The sequence below is a fragment of the Passer domesticus genome, chromosome 4 (assembly GCF_036417665.1).
Source record: "Passer domesticus isolate bPasDom1 chromosome 4, bPasDom1.hap1, whole genome shotgun sequence".
Lineage (NCBI taxonomy): Eukaryota > Metazoa > Chordata > Aves > Passeriformes > Passeridae > Passer > Passer domesticus.
In genome coordinates this window covers 43656819-43669322 of record NC_087477.1, presented here as the reverse complement: position 1 = coordinate 43669322, position 12504 = coordinate 43656819, and the positions used below count along the sequence as shown (strand labels likewise).

Sequence of the window (12504 nt, the reverse complement as noted above, 5' to 3'; positions counted from 1 at the left end):
AGCCTCATACAGCTGTCCTCTCCTTGTTTCTCTCTTGCTTGGTGAGTGAGCCAAAATGCTCACTGATGATCTGAAATGCTAAACAACTCTTTTCCAATTATTAGATCAATAGTGGAGGATTTACCACTTGCATGGACAAGAAGAACTTCTGCCACGGGGTGACTGAGCTGACAAGAACTCAGTAAAGAGACTGGCCTCATCTTATGTTGGAACTTCTGCCTTATTATGAAATTATGGAGTTTTTCTCACCCTCACAACCTTTCTTCTTCTGCCCAACTTCAGCTACTCTCATCTTAGAGAGAGAGATGGTCCAAACTTGGACCAGAGACATTTCTGCCATGATACAGGAGGGGTAAACACCCCTATAGAAAAACTGGGATCTGACACACCTCACTTTCTTTGTAGAACTGACAGAGTTGTAAGGTGCTTGTATTTCTTGGGGTTGCCCTTTCTTGGGAGTGCAACATTTGGCTTTTTCAGAGGTAGTTCAAAGACCAGTATATGTCGGCATTTCATGGTTTCTAAAAAATTTTCTGCGCAATTCAACCTCACAGAGAATTCACACCCAGAATGTTTTAGAACTGCTGGAATTCTACTACTCTAGTAACACCAAAGGTTTCTCTTTGTTTTTCTTATTCAAAAAAAAGTTGTCTCTTCAATGACAGAAAGGAATTATTTCAGTTGTGACATATACCCACACTTCTGCTCAGAATTGCGATGCAATGTAAATTCTGCTGTAAAAAAGTTAGTCTTTTGGCAAATCTACCGAGAAGGCAGTGCCTGTCAGTAAAAATGAAATATTTTCCTCTAAAATGTCAACACATATACCTGCTTAATACGTAACTCCTATTATAGCATGTATAATCTATATATCCTAGTACAGGATTAACGTGCCTTGTCTCAGTGGCCTCATCTATAGGGGGAGTTCTGTTCACATCCTTCTTTGCTATTGTTTGTTCTTTGCAGTTTTAAGTCATTTATTGATTTTTTTTTTCTCCTTTGGACTATGAGGCCAGTCTCTCCTACTGGCTCAAAGATGGGTGGTCAGGTTTTTTTGTACATTGGTACTGGGTTTTGTTTTTCACTCCCAGAAAATTAAGTTTGTATTCCTATTCAATTGATGCAGCTTTGTGGTTTTTTTTTTTTCCTGCGTTCTCCCTCTCACTGTGAGTGAAATCACTATTTCACTGTGCTCCCTATTTATCCAAGCAAAATATTAAGTATGTAAGATCATAGGCAAACACTGAAATTTTTGGACAATCAGTATTATGCAATGGCACAAAATGAGAAGAAAGCATTTACTAAAGGATGAAGGGCATTCAGCTTCAATAAGCAGGAAAATCCCACAAATTTAATTCTTGTAATGGATGGCAGTGACACTCACTCTGCTGTATGGGATATTATTCCATAAAGGAATGCAACATAAACCAGTAGTTAAACTAGGACACATGTTGCTGGAAATATTTAGAAGATGTTTACTTTATATGATTAGTGATCAAATACGCAATGTTCTTGGGTATGTCATCCTCATGACTTCCCACAAGACATAATATTTTCCTTGTTGGAAAAAGAAAATAACTAAGTTGTAGGCAGCCTTTAGTAACTGAGATATTTTGGACTGGTGATGTAGCTGTTTAAGTATCCATCACCAAGACTATCCCCCAAGTCCAACCACTTCCCTGGGCTTGCTCTACTTATTCCCTTCATACCTTAAAACGCTTCCCCCATCCCAGTCACCCTCTCCCAGCCCAGCACTGGTACTTTTCCTGGTAGCTTTCCAATGAGGAACTTCCAACCTCAACTCCCTGGAGCAAGCTGTCCGCTCCTCCCAAGGAATAACCTGTTTCCTACTGTAGTTTACTGGGTGGATATCTCTGGGCTTGACTTAAGAAGTGAAAAGGGATTTTTACGACAAGGGTGTGAAACCCGCAAATGGAGGTTTCCTTTATAAAGCTCACAAAGGTTTCATCTGTTGCAGTAAGACTGCTGTGACCTTCTCCAAGGACTTGCTTGTAGTCATTAAAAAAATTAAAAAGCACTGCAATTAATATGCCTCTCTAAAATTAAATCTGATTTAAGACTTCCTACACTCAAAGTTGCATTAATATAATCCCTTTCAGCTAATCAGGTGAGCTGTATGTAGAATGTATCCAAATTCTCTATTGTAAGATGAAAAGAGATTGAACAGCTGCAAAGAAAGGGAGGTGTGAACTCTGCCTTCCTTTCTCTTTTGAGCCTCCCCTATCTTCAGACCCAAAGCAGATCCTATTGCTCTGAAGTAGGGACAGAACTGAAGAATCATAGAATTTTTTAAGTTGGAAAAGACATTTAAGATCACCAAGTGCAACCATTAACCCAGCATTGTCCATTAAAACATGTCCTCAAGTACCACATCTACGTGTCTTTTAAATACCTCAATTTTGGTGACTCAATCATTTCCCTGGACAGCCTGTTCCAGTGTTTAAGAATCCTTCCTGTGAAGAAATGTTTCCTAATATCCAATCTAAACCTCACCTGGTAAAGCTGAGGCCATTTCCTCTTCTCCTGTCACTTGTTGCCTGGGAGCAGAGGGGCCCACAACTGAACACAGGATTTGAGGTGCAGCCTCACCAGTGCTGAGTACAGAGGGACAGTCACTGCCCTGGCCCTGCTGGCCATGCTCTTCCTGATCCAGGCCAGGATGCCATTGGCCTTCTTGGCCACCTGGCCACACTCTGGCTCGTGTTCAGCTGCTGTCAGCCAGCACTCATAGGTCCTTTTCTTGCCATGCAGCTTTCCAGCTGCTCTTCCCTCAGTCCATAGCCCTGCACAGGGTTGTGACCCAAGGGCAAGACCCAGCCCTTCACCTTGTTGAACCTCATAAAATTGGCCTTGGCCCATCAATCCAGCCTGTCCAGATCCCTTTACAGAGCATTCCAACCCTCTAGCAGATGAACACTCCTACCCAACTTGGTGTCATCTCTGAACTGACTGAGGGTACTCTCAATCCTTTGTCATCGATGAAGACACTACACAGGGCTGGCCCCAGTACTGATCCCTAGGGAACACCACCTGTAAGCCTTTGCCAGCTGGATGGAACTCCATCCACCACCTCTCTCTGGGCCCAACCATCCAGATGGACGTCCCGTTCCTTACCCAACAAAGACCGCACCTATCCAAGCCATGAGCAGCCAGTTTCTCCAGTAAAATGCTGTGGAAACTGTGTCAAAGTTCAGGTAGACTACATCCACAGCCTTCCCCTTATCCGCCAGATGGGCTACCTTGCCTCAGAAGAAGATCAGCCTGATCAGTTAGGACCTGCATTTCATGGATCCACGCTGTCTGGGCCTGATCTCCTAGTTTGTCCCACACCTGCCACGTACAGTTCTTCATGATCTCCTTACTGCTCTCTGCTCCTCTGCCCTCCCTGTCCTTCACTACTTGCCTGACACCAGCACTGTCCTGGCTTCCCCCAGTGACCTGTGGCTTCTGCACCCTCCCATCCCACTTTCCCTGAATACCTGCCTTGACATTGTCCCAAGGCCAGGTTAATTGCCTTTGTTCTTTCTTAAGGAATAATGGTCAATATCACTTTCTTGAAGCCGAAAAGCAGCACTATTTTCCCCATTTAATACTTAATATGAACGCCTGTGTTTCTGAACTGCTCTTTGGTCTCCTACCTCCCATTCCCCCTTCCTTTTTGGTTCCCTACCCACCTGCAGCCTCTGTGGCACCAGGGCCAGCATCAGAGCGAGGATGCACAGTGGGATGTCACCATGCAGGGCTGTGGCTGCAGGGAGGGGAATGTCACAGGCCATGGCTGTACCTCATGCTTGGAGTTTGCCATACAAAGGTGTTACCCTCTGCTACAGCAACAGGTTGTGTCCCCTCAATTCCTCAGCCTCCTTCATCTTTTTTCCTTTTGTTCTGCTTTCCAACACTAAGCATGAACTTGGAGCAGCCAGAAAGACAACAGCTGCCCTTTTCCAACTACCTCTCCTGTGCATCTATCTTTTATGGGGATTGAACACTTTTGCTTTATTGTGAACCTTTTTGGCCAGCAGATAGTGGCTGGTAAGGGAAGCTTGATTCTAGAAGAGCTGAAGCTCTGTGCTGGGGTGGAAAGGCAAAATATTGGGGAGAGCTCTGTATACCAGTCAAACAGCAAGACTTCCTCAGGCTCTTACTTCTACAATGTTCATCTGCTAAATTCATTGCTTTTATTTCATTTACAGAATTTTACCCTGCTCTGAGGCCTTTCCTATATGTGTTTGCTATGGTATGGCCATATACAATTTTTGTCATTAGCCTGAGGGCAGAGAAATTCATACAGCTCTTACACCGCTGTGATCCCATTGACTTCAGGAGAATTATTTCCCATTACAGCAAATGAAATCAAAATGAGTAAACATGTCATTTCTCTGCTGTTCACCATTAACACTGTAATGCTCACTGGAGTAGTCAGAGAAAGCTGGAGATTGACTCTTGTTCGACTCCGTATATCTTGTGTGATGTGCAGGGCTTCCTCTGTCCACTGAGAACCAGAACTGCTCTGACAAAGTGGAGAAGACCCAGTGGCAGAATAATTAGGGGCTATTTATTTTTAGAATCAATTTGGAAATACTTTTTAATTTTTTCTCTATCTCTTTCTGTTGGGAATCAAAGCATTCAAGTGATTCAGTAACCCAGAGAAGGCTTTCATCCTGATCTTATGGTTGGGAAAACTCTGAGACACAGATATATTTGTCCTTGGCCATATATGTGGCGGAGACAGAAGTTCCTCGTTCTATATTGACACTTGAATACATTTAACCACTAGACGACCCTTCTTATCACCCCCCAGTGTTTAATTTAGACATAAACATAAGAAGGCAACAAAACAAATGAAGTTCAGTTTCAGAATCACCATGGATCAGACACACAAAGCTGCCAAACTGCATCCCTGTTACCTCCCTATGCAGAGGTCATTTACAGTTGCATACAACAGAGATACTCCCTGGATGGGGTGTGAGTTATTCTGGAAGAGGAAGGATCTATAAAAGCCAGACATGTTCTGAAGATACATCCTCATAAACAGATCCAGGAACCACCAACCCAAGCATGTGCTAAGTAGATCTCAAGGTCAAAGACCTGCTGGGTCTACCTGGCTGCCTATTTCCCTCCATATGTATTAATAGAATAGCCTATCCCAAATTCTTAATCCAGAAGTTCCTAATGACAGCTTTTCCCTTTCCAATTTGAATGCATCTTTTCCTTGGCATTTTTCTTTAAGACAAAAAGGAATAATGAATTTCTCAATTAACACCTCACAGTTCTTTGTAATGAAGAGGCCATGTACTTTCTCAGCAAATTCTCTCTCCACAGATATAAGCAAGGCTAGTGATAAGGTTAGTGGGATATTCTTCTGGGCTCTGCCTGTGTACTCAGCTTTATCTATTCAAGACAGCAGCAGCAAAATGGCTCAGAACAAGGACACCTTCAGAGATGAAGGTGGCAGTTCCAGCTCACAGCTGTCACGTCTCACTGTACACAGTGTTGTGGCCAAAGAAGTTAAGTTTTCCTATCTCCACGCTCTCAGCTGCACACTCATTCAAGCTTTAAGGTTTTCTGTTCAACACATAAACAGAAAATATTTGTGTTTCAAGCAATGAACTACCAAAATTATCTTCTTGCCTGTGCCCTCTGCAGATACATTCTCAGCAAAGAACATTTTTGTCTAAAGTAGACAGATTTCATCTACCCTTCTCAGTCCCCTCCTCCAAGTTAGAAATGTCAGGAATTACAATTGCTGACTCTGTGCTTGCTGCAGGACTACCAAGAATTGGGGCTTTGGTACAAGCAGAAATTTGACCTGCTGTTTTCTCAGCCCTCAGCTGAGGGAAAGAGGATGTTGTCTCTCTCATGAAGGGGTTTCGCAAGGAACCCACATAACCTGTTCTCAGCAACTGCAGGTTTGTCATTTGAGTTAAAATTGCAAGTAAATGGTAGGGATTTACTTGGCTTAACTAAATGTTTCTACTTTAAAAAAAACAAACAAAAACCATTAAGAATGTTGCAGCTGAAGTCTCTCTCATTTCTCCTGTAAACCAACTCATGACTTAGAGGCTGCCCCATAGCAAAACCATAGAAGTTGAGATTTAATGTTTGCAGCAACTGATTTGCACAGGCTATAACAAATGCATTTGCAGATTCGCAAAAGAGAATAAAGAGTCAAAACCAGGTCAGTCCCTTTGTTCTCACTGTAGTTTTCACTATTGCAAAAGGCAATTCAATTTTGTATAATCACAACAGCAAGCAGCTATAACAGAATACATTAAAAACACATTTGTTCAATAAAAGAATGCCATTTCACAAAAGGTCATGCTTTCAGTTTTGAGGAGACTGCTAGTCATTTGCTTAAATGCCAATATATCATATAACAAACCTTTGACTTCTCCATTCCCCAGCTGCCTTGGCTACAAAAATGAGGCAAATGGTATTTACCTACCTTCTCAGATGCTGAAATATTTGGCTATAAATTAAAAATACATAGTACTGAATATTTAAAACGAGGCACATGTGAAATAAGACATACAGTCCCCTAAAGTGGATAACATATGGGAAATGTACTGTTAGGAGTCTCCTTGGGAAAAACAATGATCATTGCAATTATGACTTTTAGCAGTTTACCTAATTGTGCACAACATTCCATGGCATTTAGTTGGAAGCCAGCTAGTCCATACTAAACTTCAAATACTTAAAGACAACCCAGCATTTCAGGGAGTTGCTCCTCCCCACCTGAATGACTGCAGCCCCTGGAGCCCAGTGACAGAGAGAAGAACATCACCATAGATATACACCACTTCTGCATGATCTCGCCCATGGCTCTAAAGAGCTATTCCCCATCATTTTAGCCTGTACTCTTAAAGATTCCAGTCTATCTGAAGGGTGACTTCTATGCTATGAGAAAATTTGCTTTTAGCCCAGGTGTAAATTTATTGCATCATTTAATCTGCTACCTCCCCTTGAATACAGGAACCTACATTTTTGTCCATTTGTCTCTTGGGCACTTAGTTAATGAAGGGGAAGAATTTTGCTGATTGTATTGGCTGAATTTTTTGTCTTTTTAAAATGTTGTCCAAGCAAAAAAAAAAAAAAAGAAAAAGAATTCTCATCAGTCCAGGTAGATGGGGAGAAATACAGTACTGCCTGTGATATTAATTCTTCTGGGTTTTTTTTGTTCTGCATGATATTTAAAAGAAGTCAGGTTTCTGTATTTCAATATTACTACTAAGAAGCACCTGTAATTATGATCACTTTTAAAGGAACTATTTTTAAAAAATGTGTATGTTTTCAAAAAAAACCCTCCATTAAATTTGATGCATGGGTAGTCTGATTTTTTAAATATTCACCTTTAATGGATCATTTTTATCTCAGAAACTGGGGCATGTGAAAGTATGCTTCTTTCTCTGTATTACAAAAAACAAGTAGAAGGAATGGGTTTTGCCAGCTGCCACACCTAGTAACTCCATCAAGGACACCTGAAATTCCTTGAGTGTGCCATCACAGGGTGGTTGTGCTTTTAGAGTTTCCAACTGACCAAGCCCTACAGCTTGGGACACGTGGTTCATCATGCTCAGAAGCAATCTATAAGAATTTGTCACCTAAGTTCAGTGAATATCCCCAGTTCTGTATGTGCTCCACATCCTTTGAACAGGCAAAAGACAGAACAGGTCTGAGGATGAGAAGGTGTGAAAACAATACTAAGTGAGAGAAGGTGACCATCATGGAAAAAGATGAGAGTAGAAGAGCCCAAAACCAAAAGCAGGAGCAGAGGATGAAGAAAAAGGCGGCAAGGCAGAAGCTGGAGAGGTAGAAATGAGAACTGAAGAGGTTTCTAATCAGTCTTCTCTCACTTTGTTTCAGAATTTGGCAATGAAGAGACATCTCTTGAGCCTCAACATGTCTCTTCTGTGTAGCTAACAGCTACAAAACCCAACAAGGAAAAATTTTTTTTCTCATTCGCCTCATATTCTGCCTTTAAATGCTGCTTTCTTTAAAACCTTATTTTTAATTTTTGTTTTCAATGTAATAAAATATCTCTACTGTAGCAGCATTAAAAGACAATTAGATTGGAGTGCTAGGCAAAGTACAAGAGGAGTGCAAACAATCAACAGAGTTGTCAACCTAGAAATTCTGGTCCCCTTACAGAACAAATGTTGTGTGGATATGTGGATACAAAGTCTTTGTCCTATCAGTTACATACAGGCTTTTTATTTTTTCTGCCTTTTTTTTTTGCTTATGAACATCTTAAACATCAATTATCCATGCAACTTGGGAAAAATCATAATAGATGCTCTCTTTCTCAAGGCAAATTTTGAGAGAAAAGCACTAAGTGGAAAAATATTCAAACAAAAGAAGTGATTATGCCTCTGTTATTGATACGAGCTTTTAAATGGCATATGATACAACCAGATTGGTTCAGTAAGAAAACAGGTTTAGAGTTGGATGGTAGCTGAGATTTTTCTGTTGTTTTTTATGGCTAAGGATAGCCAGATGGATAAGGATTTTATTATAGGTATTGGCAACTTAATGCTGCTGAAAGCCTGACACATGATGCATTGACTCAAAGTTGGAACATTAGATTTTCATCAACATTAAATTCAAGCAAATTTTTCTGAAAGTGCAGCCTGGATGTGCCACCATGGTTTGCATATTACCTACCTCAAACAAAGAAAACCCACAAACATTGGTAATTATTCCCTCTGAGGTGAAAAAGGTGAGCAAAGAGCATTCTCCCCAAGGGAAGAGACATAATTCTTGAAAACTCGTGCATGCAAACACCCACGCTGAGCTCTGCTCCCCTGCACACCCTGTCACAGCCAGGTCACAGGGCACGCTGCCCTCTTCACATCAAGCAGCCTGAAAAACAAGGTTTTACTGTCAGTCCCCTGCTGCCTTCCAGTCCAGTCTCCAGATCAGGAAGAAGCACTCCAGTGATCCCCAAACCTTGCACTGCAGATGAACCTCTAACACACAAGTGATTTGTTGAAAATACATGCATGCATTAGTCAGTTAAATCCATAATTTCCTAATTCAGGTATGAAAACGTTGGCTTGGAATACATGAACCAAAATGATAGTGCTGGACATGAAAAGTCTCTAAAGGAGCCTCCCATGGGTGACATTTATCTCTGTTTCTTCATTTGTAGCATAGACAAAGGGAGTCATTTACATTCCTGAAAGATCTTGTCTCAGCAGTTTCCCTTCTGAGAGGGTAAATGGAAAGAGGTAACTAATCTGTTTGTGACCTTCCAAAAACTTGACAAACATGGCCAGGTACCTGCCTGGGAAAAATGGCCATGTAATATCAGATATGCCAAAATGAACATGAGGGAAAAAATACCATAGACAGAGGAGGGTTAGCAAAGAGAGAATTCTGGCCAGTCAGACAACAGAGTAACTTGATCAGTGCACTTTGCACAGCACAACATGTCAATGTTAACACAAAGGATAAAAACCTTCACCATTAGTATCACTCAATCTACAGTGATTAAACATCTCCCTGGGGTTTCTCCTCTCATCAGAACAAGAATTCCTCCAGAATTTGGCCCCTAGCTCCTAGCCAGTGTCACATCAGACCTTCTCCAGTAACACAGACTTCAACTGCAATAGTGAACACCAACTATATCTGAGTCCCTAAAGAAAGTCTACCTGAGGTGAGCCAACTGCAGCAGTCAGCTCAGAAAAATGACCAGAAGGCTGCTGTGCTTGAGGTACAGCAGAAAAGGTCAACGTTTCCCTGACTAATAATGGATTTGGGACAGGAGGCATTAGAAATGAGGTAGGTTTTGGACGCTGCTTCCACCAAACCTGGGATCTGCTTGGCTTGTGGTATTCCTAGCACTCAGCAGCCCAGCTGGAAGCCATAAGCACCATTGGCTCAGGCTTGTGACATCACTGTGGCACCAAGCACATTTGTCACAGAGTAAGACAGCACAAATACAGCCTGTTAGCCAAGGGAGTTTATGGAACAGCCAAACTGCTGGCGGCAGGTTAAGCTTTTCTGCAGGTTAAGCTGTCTTGTTTTCTTGGAATGATCACATTTTTCAGCTGCAAAGAGTTTATTTTAAAAAAAAAGAGTCATTGTCATCATCATTGGTTACACTTGCATGTCAGAACACCTAAAAATTAATTTTTGAAACACACGTAGTTCCTTCCAACTCTTCTTTGGTTTTCTAAAGGGCCTGAGGTTTCTGGTTGTAAATTTTACTCACCAGTAACTCAACTCTCTTGTGAAATGTGCAGAAATTGCAGAAAACAGTTTGATAAAGGAAGGCACATATTTAACCTCAGCGAGCCCAGCCCCTGGGAATAACACTGTTTTGTACTACAGCACGGGCAGTCTTGTGAAAGAGAAATGAATCAGCCACATACTCTGTACGTGGAGGCTGTACTGAACCACCGGCTGAGGGGCCAGCTTTTCACCTCATTATACCTTTGGGGAAGAGAAATTACTATGGTTGAGGCATTTTGCAGTGTGCTAAGAGGTTTCACAATCCCTGGGCAGACAGAGATGGTGAAAGAGCCTAGACCTGTCAAGTTAAAGGAGTAAATCTCTGTTCACGTGTCCCTGACAGTCACCACCCGCTGGCCTGCACTTGTCTGCCTTCCCCTGTGCCAAGAGAGCACTGCTGCCCATGCAAGAAAGGGGGATTTATTTGGGGGGAAAAGAAAATGCTGCAGGCCAGGTACTAGATCTGAGGCAGAAAGGCCAAGCCTAAGCCTAGAGCTCTGCTGCAGCCCTGCAGACACCAACTCGACTCATGGGAGAAAACTGTATCCTACCTGCACAGAGGCTGTGGCTGGCTCCTCAGAAGGGCTGGTTTAGAAAAGATCCATCTTTTGATTTCAGAGCCTGAGGGTTCACGTTCTGCTCATGACCTCAAGTGAGAAATGCACAGAGAATTAGTCTTAAAGCTCTACTTAGGTCTACTTTATGTTGACCAGAAAGAAGTCAGCTGCTCAGCAAAACAGATTTCTGCCAGGTTCTTTATGCCATTTCTGAGGATGGCAGTGTCAAGACCTATGGTAAAAACTGCTTTCACTTCAAAGCTGTAGTGTTTCAAAGTTCATCTGTGTAGCTGGTCTACAGGTAATTTTAAATTGCATTTTTACTGCACCAGAAAGCATTGCATGCCAGCAGAAGTGAAAGGCAGAAGGCAGCTCTATTCCTTCTGCTGGTTAAAAGGCACGGTTTTAGTAGCTTCCAGTTCCCTTGGGTGAGGGAAGCTAGCTGCAAAGTAAATCACAGAAATTAAAGATTTGCTACACTTCACATATAACTGAAATAATACACTGCAAAAGGTATCAACAGTCACAAGTCTTTAACTGTAGAAATGTGACCAAAATAACTGAGAAAAGTCACACTGAAGTAGAAGTTTGAAATACAAATTTGACATTGATATCGCCAATATAATTTTTTTCTACATCGACAGGATGACCAAGTACCAGTGGTCAAGCACTCCAATATGCCAACACAGCACAGCTCAAGTGGTTACTAATACTTTAGTGTTCCCTACTGACTTCTTTTTTATAGGATGGCTAGTGTAAAATCTCAATCTCATGAGAGCAAAAAGAAAAGCTTTGAAAGAGGAAGACAGCATTTTCTTACTCTCTGTTGGTGGCACACAGCCACATTTCCATGCACAAGACAGCAGTTTAAAAAGACATGTGGCTTCTTGTCTTCTACCCAGCCATGATCATTAGGGGCTGATTTAAGACATCTGAACTCCTGGGTGTACTCAGCTATTAAGGCAAGATTTGACCTTGATTTCCAAGCAGTCATTGCTCTATGCCTCTGCATTCTTCTTTGAATTGTTCCACCTCTTTATAGATTTTTCCAGCTGACCCTTTTGATCCTATTTGAAGAAGCTGTGTGGGGAGAGTTCATTGCATGAAGGAATACTAGGCCTGAAGAGCAACAGCTGTAGCTCCAGCAGAAGTTGGAAAAACTTCTATATGGCAGTGTTTTCCTTTTAATTCCTATGGAACTGCCTTCTGAGTGCAAAATATGCTTAGCAGTTCATCTTAATTCTCTGATGACTTTGCCTTTCCCCAGCCAGCAGGACAGCGATTTTGCAGCTGCTGCTACTGCACCTCATTTATCAGCAGCTTCCCTTGCCGGTGCTCAGAGCACTGACAATTGTGCTCATAATTCACACAGAACAGGGACTCCACTCTGGAAGGAAAAAGAGCTACACAATGCCCTTCTGCAGCTTTCACAGCTGTGGGAGATACTTGGATGAAGTGGTTCCTGCTCCTGCTGACGGCCACTGCCAGCCCCATGTCCCTGATGATGATCTGTAATGGCCAGGGAGCAGAGTGAAAATAATGGAAACAGAACGAATACATCCTGCCATTTTCCAGGAGTTACTCCTCTTCCTAGCATGGTATTAAGGTCAGAAATAATGACAGCTACCCTCACAGGGTGCTTCTGTGGTGAGGAAGGGAGAAATTAGGATATATTTCCATAGGTTACCTTAGT

At 42.0% G+C, this 12504-nt stretch overlaps 1 long non-coding RNA gene across 2 annotated transcripts in view; it reads right to left on the bottom strand.

Annotated features, from left to right (window-relative positions):
- Window positions 1–11727, bottom strand: part of LOC135299103 (uncharacterized) — a 43434-nt gene extending 31707 nt beyond the window's left edge. For both annotated transcript variants that reach the window (XR_010361149.1, XR_010361152.1), the window contains exons 1-2: window positions 11632–11727; window positions 10806–10901 (exon numbers count right to left, since the gene is read on the bottom strand). This is a non-coding gene — a long non-coding RNA (uncharacterized LOC135299103). The remainder of the gene's footprint in view (window positions 1–10805; window positions 10902–11631) is intronic.
- Window positions 11728–12504: the final 777 nt, after the last annotated feature.